General features: G+C 47.0%; 1 long non-coding RNA gene across 1 annotated transcript; it reads right to left on the bottom strand.

Moving 5' to 3' along the window:
- Window positions 1-5,474: 5,474 nt before the first annotated feature.
- LOC106747534 lies at window positions 5,475-17,674 on the bottom strand. The gene is made up of 3 exons (XR_001374662.1): window positions 17,217-17,674; window positions 11,913-12,052; window positions 5,475-6,468 (listed from the first exon to the last, which is right to left on the bottom strand). It is a non-coding gene; the product is annotated as an uncharacterized LOC106747534 (long non-coding RNA).
- Window positions 17,675-18,922: the final 1,248 nt, after the last annotated feature.

The raw sequence follows: 18,922 nt of genomic DNA, 5'->3' as shown, positions 1-18,922 counted from the left end.
ATTCATCCTCACACAAGCGTGTATTTCTTCATCGTACGTGGCTGTCATGTGAACGTGCAATTTAATATCATAAATCATAAATATTGTCAAACGAGTGTATTTATAAATGAATTAACGGTGCAGTTTGTTAAATAAGAAAACGTTATTAATTTTGTGCACACACACCGCTCATGGTGCTGTAATGTTGAAACGCATACACACACCAGAGATTTTTCGTTTAACAATAAATTATAAAATTGCGTAGCGAAGTAAGCGATACGTGTGGAGCTATCGAGCGAATAAAGTCTGAAATTTCTCAAATGTCAAGTTTACAGTCAGCTGGTTAGGAACACTTGTTATTCGGACTCGATGTTGTTTCAATTTCCAGGTTGAATATCGATTGAGCGTATCGATGCTTCGACGTACGCAAATAGTGGAAGTGGCGAGTATCGAATATTTTTCCACTTGCGACCGTAAAAGGTAATATTGGCATAGTGCAGAGAGGTTGCATTTAGTCGATGAATTCAATATTGCGGATTTTTGTTGTTATTCTAGTAAACAACAAGCCAATGCATTGCTTTCAGGCTGCACCGCTGTGCTGTACTGGCTTCAATGTGAAGCATTCATTTAATATGCATTACGTTGCAGCGCGTCGCCTTGATAAGTGCTGATCTAGCTTAAATCCTTTCGCTCATATCGTGGCCGATCTAAAGTAGATCTTAGAAAACTTAAAAATGGGAAGAAATTGCGAAATGTTATTTCCTCCTTTAGACGTTAAAATCGTTAAAATGGTTAAACGCTTTCTAGGTCGGCAGTTTCGTCTCGTGGAACGATAGTTTCGTTTTTTGGAACAATGGTTAGAATTCTTCTTTGTTTTTAGATCAACCATGACGCGTTCTGTATCGTAGTTAATCTGAAAAAAGTCTTAGAGGGGCTCGAGGTAAAATTGTAAATAAAGTATTTCATTGCGTTGAAAGACTGAAATACTTAAAATGGTTAAAAGTTTTTGTTTGATCTAACGTGTACCATCCAGAGTTACCTCTCTCCGCCGCGATATTGAGAATAATATTAATGTTGATTATAACCCGTGGTTCCTGTCAGTATCCACTTGGTAATTGTACATGTAATTACATTTTTTCTATACTACCTGTGTTTGCATATAAACAAGTCTTTAATATTTATGTCGATTATTGCGTACCCTCGCGCCCGCCTGGGCGGGTAAAAGCTTCTCTCGCGCGACTACGCCGGTATTTTTTCTACTTAATATATTATGTTCGGTAAATTTTTTATCCGAATGGTCGGTTATACTTTAATAACGCGCGCTAGCTTTTATCATATCGTATTCATGAAACGCCCTATTCGCTTGAACGCACTTTCATATCGTAAAGTTTCCCCCCTTTTATTAGATGTTAATTCACTCTTCCGACGAGAAAGACCTCGGGTCTCTTTGTCGAGTGAGCTTCATTTCTCACGAAAGGATATATCGGGACTTATCCATATTGATTCGAGCTTTCGCGATTTCTCTGAATTTTCCTATCTATCAGCCCGAATATACACACCTTTTTTCCGCGTCACAAATTTCACCCGCAATATCGTCCTCATTAATGCCGCGCGCCTACGTACGGAGAAACAGGTTTGTCCAATCTTTTTCCAGGTTATTTCCTATTTCGAGCGATAACGAGATTATCCAATATCGCATGAGAAAAAATCGCGACCGGGTGGATTTATCGGTAGATGTGTGTGCATTTGGCGTAGCAGTCATCGAGCGCGATCAAAATAGATTTTGGCAGAGTGGTTCCGATACGAATATGATTACATTGTCCCACGGTCAGTGGTCTGTAACGGATTTGCAGCAACTCGTGGTTGCTAATAAATATGCGATTAAATATGTCAAGGTACTCCATCGGAAGTAAAATTGCCCGATCGGATGTATGCATTGACACGTCACGCTGCGATGATTTCGATAATGCTCGAACAATGCAGTGTACAGGTAACGTTAAAATACTTTATATCCTGAATGCGACGATAATGAAACGCAGGCGCAGGACGAATCAAACGTTTCAGCGAAAAAGAAAAAGTAATACAAGATATTATCTCGATTACGAGACTGGCAGTCGGTAGGATTTTGCGGAAAAATTTACGCAGAGTCGATATTGAAATGTACTTTCGGATCCTTCGGCCGTTTATCATCGTGATCTCGAGGGAGATATATAATCGACTTCGCGCTGATCCTCGTCCCTATGAACACTGAGAAAGGTTATCTACTTAGGGCCAACTGCCAAAGCCACGCGAAGTAAACCGTGTGTGAAATCAGATTTTGGAAGGCACGGTTCGACGCCCTGAAGAGCCAATTCTTACTTTTTTTCTTACGCTCGGTGAGAACGTTATCTGGAGGAGCAATTGGCTAGATCCGTCGTAAAAATAACAATAGTCTCGCGAGGGAATCGGGGTCGACGACATTCTCGTAGCGCTGCTATGAAAAGAGGCTTTCGGGAATACTTCGGTCACCGTTTTTTTTCTCCATCGTATACCGAATCTCGCATGTTAGAATCATACCATCTCCCTTCGTGCTGCGTCGCTCGAAGAGAACGGTCAAATTTCGTTGGCAATAACGGCGCGGTAATACACGGCTGATTTTCAACGTCCAACAATTAGCCGCCGTATTGTTGCGCTAACCTACAATTGACGAACTAAACGCGATAATTTAATCGGTCCCCTGCGTGACGAAATATCGGAAAACACGAATTGCGTGAATTCGCAATGAAATACTTTATTTACAATTTTACCTTGTTATTTCATTGCGTTATNTTTTCCCCCCCCCCCCCTATTTCCTTCCGTCCGCCGCTTCATCTTTCATCGGATTCCGCGCGGGATCTTGTTCGCGTCTCTCTCGAGAGAAGGTCTAAGGAGAGGCCTCGCGGATATCGACACCGGGGAATCCGTTTGCGTAATTAGCGCGCGCGTTACGGGAGCGACAAATGAATCAGGCTTAATTGCATGATTCGATTTTCATCTGACGCGTCCTTCTCCCGCGCTCTCCAACGAATACAACGGCGCAGCGTACACGTATAGTGCCACCGTTAAGCCAATGCTTACGACTCCGGAGATAGCGTTAGTACGGCGACAATAGTGGGATACGCGAAATTAGATTTAGCAATTCTCGCCGCGGCGCATAATGCAGGTTCGCCCGCGGCCTCGCTGTTGCACGCTGACGAATTCCGTCCCTTCTCCGTCGCGAATTATTAATCGCGATAAGCAAAGGTGCAATGCTTTCAAGTATCTTAACGCTTCACCGCCGAAAAATCTATCGACACGTGCAATCGTGTGATTTTTCATATATAATAATTTCACCTATTATATATATATATACATAATAATAATAATTCTGTATGTAAGAATAAAATTATAGTCAGCTGTCTAGTTTTACCAGCGTGGTTAGGTAAAGTGTTAAACAGCGCTGATTGCCGGTCCGGGAGCGGCGAAAAAGTTACACGGTCAATTGAGTCGAGTGCACAATTAATACCGGTTAGAGAAACCGCACGGTCAAGTTGATCGTCGGCGTTTATACATCAAACGGAGGCCGTCCGCTTATCAGCCTCGCCTTGCCTTTAATCTAGTTATCCGATCTGGCAAGGCGATACTATACATCACGTCTCGCTGCTGAAGGATCGTAAAGCCGTCATCAAGCGTTATCCATCTCGCGTGCCGTCTTAATTTGACGCCACACAGTCGCGCGGAGAACTGTCTTCTCAAATAGAGTGTTCTCGTAAAGGAACGGCGGAGAGGAGGCGGGGAGGTTAACGTGGCCGAGCGACGGGATCGCCGAAAATGTGGATATTCCGGCGGCGGAACCGTCCCCGGCGCGGTTCCTCATTAAAATAGTTCAACTCTATTAAGAAGCGGCGGGATCCAGGGTGCTCTCTAAAGTAACACGTTCTATTGTACATCATCCCGGCGCACCGGGAGACGGTTGATAATAACGGCGGATGTCATCCGGGAAGTTTAGCGTAAGTGCAGCTGCGAGCTACATCACGCCGGCTTGATAGGCCCTTATGCCAGATTGCGGAGGGCGCTCGTTGAGATCGCGAAAGTTTCCAAGTATTTAAATCCCGGAGTCCGCGGCTCTTCGACGGCGATCGGATCGCGCGGACGCTCGACACGTCGCACGTCGGGCGTGGCCTGATAAAACGGCAACACTTCCGTCGATAGCAGCAAGTGCACGTCGCGACCACTTGGCAGCGCCGAGGGGGTGTCACGTCCCTGCTCGTCCACACCTGTAATTTCCGGCGCAATCAGCGAGCGAGATCCGCCGCGGTGGCTCGTTCTTACGAATAGCGTGACTTTCGTCGCATTTACCGCGCGGGCTACCGTTACGAGCTGACGCAGGGCATCTTGACGCCGGCCGTTTCAACAAGTCCGCGCGGATCTCAGGCTCGATCGCGAGATCTCGCCCGCGAGATCTCCCGGTGATACGGCATGAACGCGACGCGAGCATTCCGCGCAACGCTTCCCCCGCGCGAACCCTTCGCATGTAAATAACGTTACGCAATCTCGCGCGAGCCTCCCAATTTGCTCGACAATTAGCCCGAGCCATTAGCGTTACATTTTAAACGTCGTTTGAACAATCCCGGGCGATAACGAATCGCGCGAAAGCGCGGGAATTGCGAGTCCTGAAGTGATACGGGATTATTTACGCCGCGGTTAAATGGAGGTACGATGTTGCGGCATTAAAAAGCGCGCGGACGGTGTGTGTGCATTAATTAGAAACTAATTTCGTAGGTACTGATTCGCGGCCGCGTGGCATTAAAACGTTGATTAATTTCGTTGTAGCGTAATGGTTTTATCGCACGGCCGTTGTACAGCTCGATGTATCTTCGTGAAATACGCTGGTCGGGCCGAGTGTTTTGCGCGCGCGCGCGGCGTGTTGATACGCTGAGTGAAACTTTGCGCGCGGTTTGCAAATCAACAATGTACCGCCGGTTGGCGCTTCTTGTCCCGCCGGAGTTGCGTCCGGAACTTGGCGATCGCGCGTTGCCCACCCCGTAGTTGTAAAGAATGTTTTATCTACGGCTGCCGGTTTAACAAATAAGGACCTGGTTAATATTGGAACGTGACGTATACGGAGTTGCGCGTATTTGCGATTCAGCTGTTCCGCCGCCGGACGTCAGGAATTTCATTTGCGTTATCCTCAACTCGAGTTGCGGATTCAACTGCACGATGTTACCGTACGTCTGCGCGCCACGCGACGGCGATCTGCATTGTCGAGTTGTTCGCTTGAAGCGGCGTTGCGTTTCAAAGGACATGTCGGGCGGAATAAATAATGAGTAATCGTTATTAAAGCTTTATCGAGTATTACTACATTGAGAAGAAAAACTGTTGGATCCACAAAATCGACGGTTATTCTCCATCTCAATAAAATGCTATGCTCACTGAACAAATTACGCGCGGGCCCGTTTTATACATAAATATGTCAAATTAGATGGTGCGTTATGAGGTATTCTTATACTCACGTACATGCGAGCACATAATGAAATATCTCGGAAACGGTAAAGATTATTGAAACCTTCGTCACGCATTATCAGTCCGATTAACGTTTGTATCATTGAACATATCACAGGTTTACCTTATATTTGATCAAACGCTTTCTTCAAACGAACACGCAAACTCGCCGACACGTGGTAACGGTCGCCGAATATTTTATAATAGCTCGCGGGATATACGGGGGGACACACGCCATGATTCGGTGATACGTTGACGGAATATTCGATCGCAGTAATTATAGGACGCGCGATTTGACGCAACGCGATCACGCTTGTGGCGCGATTAACTGGTTAGCATGAAAATTACACATATACGTACATGTATAATTTATAGTTAGATCAACGTTATCTATCATGCGCGATTTATCTATCGACGGTATCGTCCTACGACCATTCCCACCGCAATGTGACTTCGATCGTTGCGAATTAGTTACCGCGCACGAGAGATACGCGCATCGGTTGTGCTATTAATATCGGGGGATAATTAATATATATGAGTTTACGAATGTACCGCATGCGCAAATGATGGATACACAGGCATATAGGATTTAGACCTCGAAAATCCCCCCGTCACGCTCGAGATCTTTTGTTCTCACGGGCGAATTAACGGCGAATGTAGCGTGGTTAACGATAAATCGCGCCCGGCCACGGGCGGAGTTGGTTTTCGTGAAAATTGTACAACGTCGCGGCGCCGCGCGAAACTCGTCGGTTTTCCCAAGCGTATATGGCCCCTCTAATGATTTACAAACTTTCTTCTACGGAAGGTTTTAGGGGTTCTTCTGCCGCCATCCCCATGTCTTCGGGCCATTCCGACTCGTTTAACAGGCTGTTCCCAAGAATTTTCTTCACACTCGAGGCTTGGGAATGTCCAAGCTCGTCCGACCAGATGTTATTCGACGAACGTTCAGCGGCAATTGCGGAATCTTGTTGTTGTTGTCCGGAAGTATGGCTGCGAATATTTCTCGATTTAAGTAGCGTCTTAACATTAAATATCTTAACTAAGTATTCAACTCATCTCTTCATCAATGCTAGCTTAATCTACAACGATGAATTGCCGTTAACCCGTTAATATCCAGGAACAATGGTAGGCAATTAAAAGGTGCGGAAAGTGTTTGATAATGTAGAAATAACGTTTACACAGAAAACTACCGCACAATTTGCCGGCGGTATCATTTTCCGGAACATTCTCGGAAGAAAAGCGTGAATAAAACGTCATAAAGTTCGCTAGGACGGGCCCTTCCAGCGAAGGAGGTCGCGCGCTATAATCAACACATCGGCGCGTTTCGCAAACGCGAGTGCTCGGCGCAAGAAAGCCAATTTTTCCGCTATAATCGCCTCCGACTTTTCGATCGCACTCGGCGGGCGTTTAATTAAGAGGATTGGGTTACTACGTGCGTATCGGACGCACGCGTACGTGGTTCTAGCCCGCTTAATCCTCGGGCTCCTGGATTCAGATGTACAAATTCCGTTCCCCGCGTGTGTGTGTGTGTGTGCACGCGCGTGCCAGTGTGTGGGCGTTCAGGTACGTGCCCACACTGACGAGCAACTTCCGCACGTCGTGCGTACGTGTGGGCGAATTTGATCCACCCTTCAAGTTCAGTACGCGGCGGGCGTCAGACCGTGATCCGTTACAGGAAGATCATCCAGACGGTTAGGAACTTCTAATTACTACGAAGGTTACTCCAGCGATCCGTACGCGCGCGAATGTGGTGGTGCGAAGTATCCCGCCCTTATTTCAGCTGTACGTCGAAATTCGCTGAAAAACACGGTGCAAGAAATACAGAAACTTTGATCGAGGCTTGATTAGCGCGCGGTGGGATACACCGAGTTGTTGATTATCGCCCAGACTCCACCCTGTAAATGTGTTTGTCAAGTCGTGAAATATTTCACGAGCTGGAATATGTAGGAACGTTGGCATGGATCTCCGTAAATTATCCCTCCGCTATTGCGCGCCGACAATTTCAGATTTACAGTTCGGAATGTAATGTTTAGCGCGTATTTGCGGAGAGCACGGCGTTTCACGCTTGACAAAATTATGCACGGGATCAGTTTCATAAAGAGAGAGAGAGAGTTTAGAGTTAAATGAACTTATGCAGCGAAGTTCTCGAAGCAGGAAATTTCTTTACGAGGAAGTACGCCCTCTTAAAGGAGCTACATCCGAACATAATCAAGCTCGGAATGTCAAAGCATTCTTCCGCGCGCGGGATAAGAAGAACGAAGTTTGACAGCGATAACAATTTCCCAGGGAAAGAGAAAGAGAGAAAGCGCGTATCTCTTTTAATTTACTCCCTCTGACAGCCAACAGATTTCCCGGTCGGCGAATCGATCGGCGCGCCAGCCGCGTGGAAAATTTTGATTCCGCATACGTCCGATTAATAGCGTTAACTAATGTGAACGGCCACATTCGCGCGTAATGAGAATTAAGACGGTTTCGGACAAAGGGGCCTTTGTCGCGCCGTCCGCTGCATTATGTCACGGCGCGTTGCGATATTGTCGGGCGTTATTTAGCAATGTAACATTACAAACGCGTCGCGCACCACTGCCAGGGCGCGATATTGCGGCGCTAAGGCCGCCGGAAATTAATAGCGCGTCGCAACTTCGCCCTCCGTACGTGCAGGTGGCTCGCGAAAAATTTCGCAACTTTGTTGACCGGCCAATTAGTTCGCATCCAAGTTTTATAATCCCGCTATATTTCACCGTCGTATTAGAATACATTGAACATGTTACGCGCGTGTCCAGCGCCAATTAAGATACTCGCCCACTTCGACCACCAACGTCACCGCCACCATCCGCTTTTATCTCGCCCGCAACCTTCGTGTGCGAGGCAATTAATGTGTAACACGCACTGTAAAAATTATAAATTATCGCCCCTCCATGCGCATAGCGCTGCCGTATCGGCCGAGATTTCGTGGCCGGCACTTTAGCGGAAGTTGCGGTACGCGACTCGCATAAATAACGTTTAATAAATAACAATTATCGCGATTATCGTTCAAAGAAACAATCGAAAAAAGTTGCACGGGTGCGCTTCCTACCGCGCATAGCGCGTGAGAATTAATCGGTTACGCGCGTTGAACTCTATATTATATTGGAATATGTTAGGCACCGTAGGGGAAAACGGGCGAAATGAGATAGAAAGAGAAGAGAAGTATTGTCTGTATCCTTTCTTAATGTTGATGTACCATTCCAGTTAAAAATATCAGCTCGTTCAAAGTATCACATTCGTACAAGGAATTCCGTAATTGATAAAATTATAATATTATTAGAAGCGAACGAGATAAAAAAATGTCAAAGTTCTGTCGTAAAAAATTGTAAAAACTATGAACAATACGGCTCGAACGTCGAACTTTTCACAAGTAAATTAATACATTCGGACGTAAATCAGAGGAGATCCCAAAAAATTGCTGACCGATCACAAATCACTGGACAGAGGAGGGGAGCACACAGAAAGAAAATTAGTCTTGAATCAAGAGTAGATATACTCATATATGTACAAGAATGTTATAGTTTTCTTAGAAGATTTTTAGTCTCGACTTGAGTGAATTTATATTGATGCAGTATTATATGAACTCTATTCAAGACTCGAAATCTCCTAAGAAGATTCTAATATTCTCGCTTATAGATGAGAATATCTTGATTTAAGATTACCCTTTTCCGCGTATTTATGCTTACATATCCCCTTTACCTCGGCTTTTTAACGCGTCACCCAGCATTCCAGGGTAACATAGTATAGAGTTCAGTGCTTACGCGCGGCTCGACGCGATTCTTCGCTCGCTCGCTCGCTCGCCCGCTCGAGCGGGCGTTATCGAGCGCCGGAACGCGGTCATAGTTATGCATATTAATTGTAGTGCAACGCAATAGCGCGCGCTCGCGCGCTGACGAATTCAACGTGCATTCAAGCTAATGCATCGAAACACGAGGCGTGAGACTAGGGAGGCGGGGGAGGGGGAGAGCCGGCGAGAGAAACTTGTCACGCTCGTGTAAATAAGGCGTAATGTATGGGGCTTTACCGGGCGAGGCCGCCGCCGCGCGCGGACTGCCGCGGATTACCCCCGCGAGCGCACGCACGCACGTACGCACGCACGCACCCTTCCCCGTAAATGGAATGCAAAGTACATTCGGGCGTAAATCATGCGATAGAAACGGCCCGGGAAAATCCATTGCCTGCGGCGCCGGCCGGCGTAAATCGCGAAGATTGTGACAATGATTCAACGCAGGTTTACGGCACTCCGTGTAATTAAGTCGTATCCGACGGGTATTACAGGGCTCGCGAGAAAACGACCGTTCAAATTCGCTCGCGCGCATCAGCGCGATGTCGCGGATATGTAATCGGATCGTTACCGGGAAGCGGGAGGAAGTCCCCCGGGCGGAGGCGGCGTGCGTCGTAAGTCTCCTGCGTCGTGTTCCCGTTGCAGCTCTTTGCACCTTTTTTCTTTTTTTTTACGCTTCCAGTTTTTCGACCATCCCACCTGCGAATCCGCGCTCGAGGCCGCGACAGCGGGGGAGGGGAGTTAATTTTTCACCGCACGCGCGAAATTGCCGCGAGCGCGTTATCCGTGACGCGCGACGAGCGCGCGTGCCAATCTACGTCCAGTGTTCGCACTGTGAAAGGATATCGAGATGTCAAAGCGTTTTCGCGTTCAACGCTTTTTGATTTTTCCCGTTCGGGTGCGAATTCGCAGCGCGTGACGCGCGCGCGTTCTCGTTTGTTAGCCGTTTTTGCGACTGCCGCTGTGCTGTATGCGGCTTCCTTAAATTCAGTTTATTCGCTTCGATTTGATTTCTCTTGATTTTCTGTAATCTCCCCGTGCGTACGCGCCCGCGCGCGGACGTTTTTCGATCCAATTAAAAACTTGCGTTGAAATGGAGTGTCACAGCGGAGAAATTGGTCAACCGGCGCGCGAGAGGTTCAGAAAAGTGTACGCATGCCGGTGTCTGCCATTGCATTTAATTAAATAATAATTTTAAATATAAATTGAAAAAATGTTTGATGTTATAAATGGAAAAGTATAATAAATCGCACCCTCGTAAAGTACTTCAGAGTATTCAAGGATTGTCCGTTTTCTCGCGAGCCAACGGAGTTTCGGAATTCGATAAATCGACGGAGCAAACTTTTTATGCGAAACGCCGATGATATCAGACATTAAAGTCCGCCGCAGCGAACGAAAGTCGTCGGATAAGCCTGTCTTACGGCTGATCCTTTTTTTATGCCACTCTCCGCCGCCTTTATCTCTGCCGGTTAACTTATGTTCTTTTCCTTTCGTAACAGGTGGTGACGAACGAACTCGTGGGAAATGCCCAGACCTCACCCCCGCGAGGAGTAAGTGCACGCACAATTTTTAATTTCGCGAACATAACGAGGCCGTAATTTATGAAGGCTTACCCTCAACCACCTAGTACTTTAACGAGGACATTAAAGCGATTTCAACTCGCCGTCGGGTCTCGAACGAATTACGTATATCGCGAGCCTTTTTAAAATCCGCGAAAGAGGGTATTTTTCGATGGTCGGCGGTGTTTCCTCGCGTGAAACCCTTAAACTGTGTTATTAAATTTAGCACTGTTCCGTAAAGTATATATAACGTTCGCGGAGGTAATAATGAAACGTACTTCGCAGGAACAGCTTCCTGCTCCTTTCTTTCTCGCTTTCAACGCTCCCACACGTTAAAAGTACAGTTTCTCTTTGTCTTCCTTTTTTTGTCTTTTTTTTTTTTTTTTTTACGAAGTACATCCTTTCAGAACGGAGTTCCGGCTTTGATACTTCTTTTTCTGCGCCGAGCAACGGTTCTCTCGTAAATCAACGTATCGAGCGAGACTATTCGAGCGTCTGTCTGTCCGTCCGGCCGGCCGTATTGCAAATTTAATCATACTTATGTACATTGCTGTTCGGGACTCACTTGAAATTCCACCGGCATCAACTTCCGCCTGCTTCTTTTAAAGTAGCTTTAAATATTCGTCAGTTACCGCGAAATTTATCCCCCATGTCCCGCCGTGTCCTGGCGATATATTTTCGTGATACGTCTCCGGAATTAAAGCCCCATCAACGAAGTCGAATTTCAATTTAAAGTTTCCGCGAAAATGTAGTCTTAACGTCATTAAGGCGGCGGAGATAAAAAGTTTAACAAAGGCAAATCCTAACCGTACCCGGTCGCCGAAGGAGAAGAGGAAGAGGAAGACGGAGGGAGGGGCGAGTTCGTAGCGCTCGCGAAACCGTCAAGGAATTAACCCACTTGAAAGTACCGACTACTACTAGATGCAAATTACAATTCTTGCGTCTTTAACAAAGTATCGCAGTTTCGACTGGTATAACACGCCGCGCGGCGAAGTTCCGAAAACAAATGGAGCTAACTGCTCGCTCGGTTTCCGGACGGATATTCCACATTCATTTTTTACCCTTACCCTAATTTCTAACGGGTGTGCCGTACTTCCTCGAGAGAATAACGTTGCGCTTTTTAACTCGCTCTCGCAGATGCGTTAATATCGTATCCAGGTTTGCCCTCTCAGTTTGTTCGCCCGTCCGGGGATCGGCAAGGTGGGATCTGAAAAGAAGAAGAAAACGAAACTCCAAATGTACCTCTCACTTATTACTGCACCTTGCGTCTTTCGGCAGGATACATCCGCTGTTGATCTTCTAACAAAAACAAAATTTCTATTTCGTTGACTCTTGAAAAATATATTTAGCCTCTCTTACGGCTTTTTTTTTCCCATTGTAATAATACATATTTTCGCGAATGAAATGCTTCTTTAAACGCGGAAATAATTTCACCCAGTTATAGAACGGCTGCGATTTATCGTCGCGCGAAATGTGTTACGCGCGTCCTAAAGCACGGCCGCTCCGCTCGCTCGCGCGACGCGCAAATGAATTGAGTCGAGTCGACGCATTTTGCAGATTAATATTTTATCGATGTCCGTTTCATTTTAGGAGCGTTGTAATACTCGTACGCGAACCAGCGCGTTATCGAGTTATTGCAAGCTGTATCGACGACGATATGCGAGTTTGCGTAAACATTTTGATACAGCTGAGAGTGCAGAATTTCGAATTGTGCGTCGCGGGGGGACCTAGGCGCGCGATAAGGTGAGCCCCGTGCCTTTCATCGCGAACGAATATATCAGAAATACGAGAGGGCGGGCTCGGAGCGACACATTCGGATCTCCAACGACGGGCGCTCGACTGTTGTTGACACAGTCAGTCATATCTATCCCCGCTCGCGTTTGCTATTCCCGAATGGCGTAAATGGGCTAAATTATCAATCGTTCACCATTAGCGGCGCGAACTCTTCCCACGGGGACGCGGTGTGCATGCGAGAAGATCTCTCATCGCCCTCGTAAGATTAACAATCCACGCGGCGATACCCCGCGTTTTCGACCAGAATCAATTTACTCGTTATGCGAGCCGGCATTGATTTATGCTGTTAAAACGATAGGGACGGTAATTATGCGACGAATGAAAAGAGAGCTCCGCGACACGCGGTTGGATAATTACGATGGAGCGTTGGAAGTTATTGAAATCGTTCCCGTTTATTTTACAATACGAATACCTGCCCTCCTTAATTATTCGGCGGGCCTTACGAGTCACCACCCGCATCGAGCGAACACGCTCTTGTTTTTCTTTCGCCTGAAAGACAGCCCGACGGTGGGTTGCATGCCGCCGCTGCCATTCTTTATTTGCGGTCTCCTTTAATTAAACGTTACGGCGCAGTCTCCCTCATTACGCGATGCATCGGTCGTCGGGAGGTCCCAGCACGGGGAATAGCAGTTCAAATTGCATGCAGTTACGCAATTACAAGGGTTAAGACGTTATCCTTAACGAGAATCCTCAAACTGGTCATTTAGCTCCCGGCGAAACGTTAAAGGCGATGGGTCGCGCCTTTCAGACCTTAAGGTGTTGACACAACGTCTCCCGTGGTCTCGTTTCGGGAGCGGCTTCTTTCCGTTCGCGTCACGACGCGGCCCGCTTTTACCGCTGTGTTTCTCTTTCCAGCTCTCCTTTCTTTTCGCCGTTACCGTCCGCGTGTCGTCACCGGAAGTGCAGCTCGGCTTGACCTACATGTAGCAACAATGCTCGCCGTCGTCTGGTCGCAACGACCGCATCGACCGTGGCTGCAACTAAAGTTGCCTAGTCGCAGCCTTGGCTTTTCGCTCGCTGCATTCGCCGCTTGTTTCTCTTTTTCGCCGTTTCCTCTCTGCGTCGGTAGCCGGTGCGGGCGTGTGTATATATGCCCGGTTGCCCATGGCTTTACCTCCCGATAATTTCAAGCCATCCTTGCTTAAGCAGTTTCCGGCATCGCGCAAACGGCTCTCCGCCGGTTGGCCGAGGTGATTTCTCAGCGAGTCTTCTCCTCGGATATCGATCGATATCCGGCTAGCCGGAGGTGATATCCCGCTTGGAATTCAGTCGACCGTGCCTCCGTCTCGGCGAAAATACGGACGACGGGAGGAGGCGACTTCGGGCCAGACGTCCGCCCGCAGAATGAAAATGCGCAACGCGATATAACAAATACGAGAGTTTGCATTCCACGGTGCATTAATTAGTTTGCGCCGGTGACGTCGAACGCTGTCGGCGCACTCGCTCGCGCTGCTACTGTTCGTCGCGACACTTCGCGTGAAAGTTCCGCGAGTGCCTTCCGGAACTCCTTTGCGTTTCTTGAAAGTTCGACTCTTCGGTGCTTTATAGCACGAGTCGCCGATTCATCCTTCATTTGAGGAAGCGGAAATCCGTGTGTCGCGCGAGATTTGCGCGCCGGCGAGCATTTGTTGAAACGTCCCGCGAATTGTTGGGGATAAATAGCGTGAAAACGAAGCACAGAGTCTGTTTCGGGAATCGCGTGAAAATTTCGCGCGCATTTTTGCGGCTAATTTAGCGACTCGATGATATCTCGCTTTATATGCGGCGCGCGACGCGTCGCGAAATGCGCAAGCTTAGTTTATTGCGCCACGAGGGCGGAATGTATCGCGGGACGGATCTGAAACTAACGTAATAATAAGCGAATCTATGCGTCTCTCCCGGTGTGTAACAAATTAGCCGCCGGTTATTGCTTTGTTGTGAACTTCTAATAATTCAGCCGCGCCGTGCATTTAGAAAATGAGAAACTATAATTTCGAGTTTAGGCGTTTCATTATAACCGGCATGAAAGTTTAATTTGAAAACGCCGCGGGCTTTAACATCCCATTCTGCCGATTTGCATAATCAGAAAATTCGTTCTTAATAACTTATAAACCCGCCTCTGTGAGACCCGCACGGGGAATACAGCTGCGCTTCTCTCCTCTCTTCGGGGCATTAAAGATTTATTTTGCCAAACATGGGAGAGCCCGCGCGTTTATATCGTCATTATTAACGTCAGCGGGAAAACACGTGGCCACCGCAAAATTCCACACTTCGTTGTTTGTCGGTTTGTCGGTTACATTTCATTATTTGCCTATTATTTATCTTTTATTATTTATCATGTTAATATTGCCTCGTCTGTATTGATTTAATATTGAATGATCTTGTCATGAAAAGCGCGCTATATACGTTCGCAAACACCGGGAGAATAACGAATTCCAAAACACGGTACATACAGTTCTCTCATTATAATCCGACGTGAAATTTACTTCCCTGCATCCTTGGCTCCCTACCAGGATCGCGGATAGACGTCTCGAGTAACAAAGCCGCTTCGGGAAGATTCTGTTGGCGCCGGCTCTCTCGGCTCGACTCTCATCGCCCTTTCAATTGCCGCTTCGTTTTTCCNAATCCTAGAGCCCGGCTAAAGCCGTGCTCGTACTTACGCGCCGGTAAATTTACTGACGCCTCGCCAGTGCGTATTTCGTTGTACCTTGAAAGAGGCCCGCCATCATAGGGGAGATCGAGGGTGAAGCCGGGAGCCGGCTTACACGCTTCTACAATCGATCCAGTGCTGTTATCAGCGCGTATATATCGAGATCGAGTCACCTTAAATGATATATATATATATATATATATATATATATATATCATTTAAGGTGACTCGATCTCGATATATACGCGCTGATAACAGCACTGGATCGATTGTAGAAGCGTGTAAGCCGGCTCCCGGCTTCACCCTCGATCTCCCCTATGATGGCGGGCCTCTTTCAAGGTACAACGAAATACGCACTGGCGAGGCGTCAGTAAATTTACCGGCGCGTAAGTACGAGCACGGCTTTAGCCGGGCTCTAGGATTCAGCACTCGTAAAGCAGACACGGCCGATTTCGTTATCTCCGCGGCAATCCTCCGACTCACACCGGGAGAGAGAGAGAGAGAGAGAGAGTGAGCCTCGGTTCGCCTCTTCTCTCGCCGGGCGTCTTATCAGTCGTACTTCACGCGTTTGTATGTCGTCGAATTAAATTCCAGATAATGCGCCGTAAATTTGCTACCCTCGCCGTACGTCCGTACGTACGTACAGCACGTCTGCCTTGGCGTCCCGTTCGCCCGGTGAATTTATCGTCCGCATTAATTTGACATTTAATTTTCCGCGACGCGTATCCCACGACGCCAAGCCGTAATTCGCCGTGATGCGCCCGGGAGTGAAACGTTGCACTTCAGAATTATTCGCGGCGATTTCGTCGCCGACAATTTGTTTGTCGTGCAATTTCGTACTGTCGCGTCACCGGTATAATTGGCCGGAACTGCCGTGCGCGGCGTCGCCCTGAATCCACGCCGAGGGCCGATCGGCCGACTGACGCTTTCGTTTATTGGGATTCTCCTCGAGCGTTTTTAAATATCGAACGATCGCTGGTGTTGATTGTACTCTCGAGCGCAGGAATATTTATGAGTGTCATTTGGTATCGCTGTGAATATTGGAGGTTATTAGTCGGCGATCGCCAGCCTCGGCCGAAGTTACCTCGCTTGAGCCATTCGCGTATTTTCAATTCGCGTAGATCTAAGCACCGATGAGGTGTTGCTCAAGATATTCTGCGTTAATTTTGGCGACCATCAACAGGGCCTGGAGAGGCCCAGAGGAGTAACTTAAAAAAGATCATATTATCACGTCTTAGTTGTCCTATATAAATATTTAGACATTCAGTATAAAGCCTGCGCTGCACGATGCTTGTTTTTATACTGGGTTGCTTGCGTGCTAGAAATACTGCGTTCTGACCGGTGCGTTTCTAGAAACGGTACAACATAATTAATTTCGTCATGTATATTATAAAGCCAAACATATTATAACGTAAGAATATTTATAACGTCAAATAATATAATATAATGTCATTATTAATATTATTGGGAGAGTAAACTTATTTATTATATATTTTTTCGGATAAACGAGCGCAGTGACAGTCTTCCGCGCATGAACCGATCCTTTGAATCTCCCAGTATTATCCGTTATTAATTTAAAATCCCCCGACAGACTCTCATTCAATTACTAAGTAAATTCGTGAGCTATTTAATGACTTTATTTATTATGTATAAATGCCGTATCCGTTTGTCCGAAAGAACTCGGTAAATTCGCAGTACACGATGGACAATTTTACTCTCCCAACAATAATAATAACAATGACATTATTAATATTTAAATAGTACTAGAACGTCTGTACTGGCCTTGCATTCTATTTTTACTTTCGTCGGGAAGCCATATTTTAAAATCTAATATAATATAATATTCATTTCATAATTCACAATTATCTCAATATTTTATCGTTATGTATACAGATCTACGATGAAATACATTAGATATTTTTGCAAATTTGCATTTCTACAGTTCTACCTCAACTACGTTGATTTGACGTAGAAGATTCAGCAGATTATCAAGCACTGCAATTTTTCTAAATCCCGTAAAGCTGTCTCGTATTTACTCTTCCTCGGTGGTCTAAGGATAATGCTGAAAGAGCTTTGAGCGCTACGGGTGCCAGTGGATCACGTTTACAGAGTCCCAAGTTCATCCTCTCCGCGCTCTTTTATGGTTGATTTTTGTTTCTTTTCATTTTTTCTCCCGTACGAGATGTTTCAGAACAAAGCTCTCGTAAACGGCATGGTTTTAACGAACGAGAGAGTATCAGTGTACAGCGAACAAGCATTATTTCACAAGGCACTGGTTCACCGGCGGAGAACTTTGTTAACGTTGCATTTAATGGTACTAACAGGCGCGTTGTGGAAGGAAGAAAATTAATCGATCTCCGCCGGCCGATTCACAGGCGCCGGCTCTCCTTTCGAAATCCACGCACGTACTCGCACGTGTGCGTGTGACGCACAACTGGCGCCCCGGCACGCCGTCGCTACTGACCGATTGTCATTTTAATTAAGTTTTTTAAGCGTAAACGAGCGCCTCTCGGCCGTGGAATCGAAACTAGCCCCGTCTCGTTGCCTCGGTGTGAGGAAAAAAGGAGGGGAAAAAAAGTCATCGGAAAAAGGAGAAAAATCAGCGTGAGAGCACGAAGAGGACGAAGTTGGAGCTCTGTAAACGCGATCGGCTGGCACTCGCGGCGGCCGAAGCTCCTCGTGCGGATTCACCGACATGGAACTCCGTCCCGATGAAGGCACGTCTCTGTGAAACGATCACCGCGATTCGAAACGTGACTCGAGAGCTGAGGAACCTGTCGATAGGAGCCCGACGTTCTTTAAATTTTCGATACTTTTCGGACGTTGATGCGCTTGCCGCTTAATCTCTACTGACGTGACGGAACTGATGCGGCCGCATTTGCTACGTGCGAGCGCGTGAGAATGGGCCGCGATTCAGGAAAATACTGTGTGTATCGGCCGTGTGTGCCGCCGGTGAAATGCAGTTGCGGACGGTACGCGTCGGAATTCGGAATGTCGGATTGATTAAAATGCGGATAAGATATTTAAAGCGCCGTCGGTAATACCGTTCCGCTTGATTGCAACGCCCGCAAACGACGCGGCGAGGCCGCGAGGATTGGATGTAAAGTTGATAAATAAATCGTCGGGTAAAATAAAGTAGCAAAGTGGTCATTAATGGTTTTACGGGGGGAAGGGAGGAAGAAATCGAGAGAGGAGGATATCAATGAGGAACGATGAGATATTACATTCGTAAGTTGTTTCATCATTTTCCCTTTGCGAGCGCGGACGCGATGGAGAGAGTATACTTTGTACAGGATAAATTACCTGTAGGACTTGCCGCAATTAAAAATACGGCCGGGACTTATCGGACGGCGGAGAGAGAGAGAGAGAGAGAGGGAAAGAGACTACGTTCGCGCTGCGCACGAATAAATTTCGCGCCGTTATTCCGGCGCGGTTCTTCAGTAGCTGGAAATTCAGTGTTGCACTATATAAAGCTTTAGTTGAAAGGCACTCCATGGCTCGTAAATAACGGCGTTATAATCCGCGGGAAACAAGAGTGAGAAGTAAAAGCGATGTCGGGGGATGGATTTTGCCTGGCATAGCCAAGACTTTCGCGTATTATTTACGGCATCGCGCCACGCCTGCCGGGAGTATTTTTTCTCCGGTTACACGCTG

Source organism: Dinoponera quadriceps, unplaced genomic scaffold (assembly GCF_001313825.1).
Source record: "Dinoponera quadriceps isolate SergipeBrazil2010 unplaced genomic scaffold, ASM131382v1 scaffold2159, whole genome shotgun sequence".
Classification (NCBI taxonomy): Eukaryota; Metazoa; Arthropoda; class Insecta; order Hymenoptera; family Formicidae; genus Dinoponera; species Dinoponera quadriceps.
The sequence above is the reverse complement of the archived record's forward strand: the minus strand, read 5'-3'. Positions and strand labels throughout refer to the sequence as shown.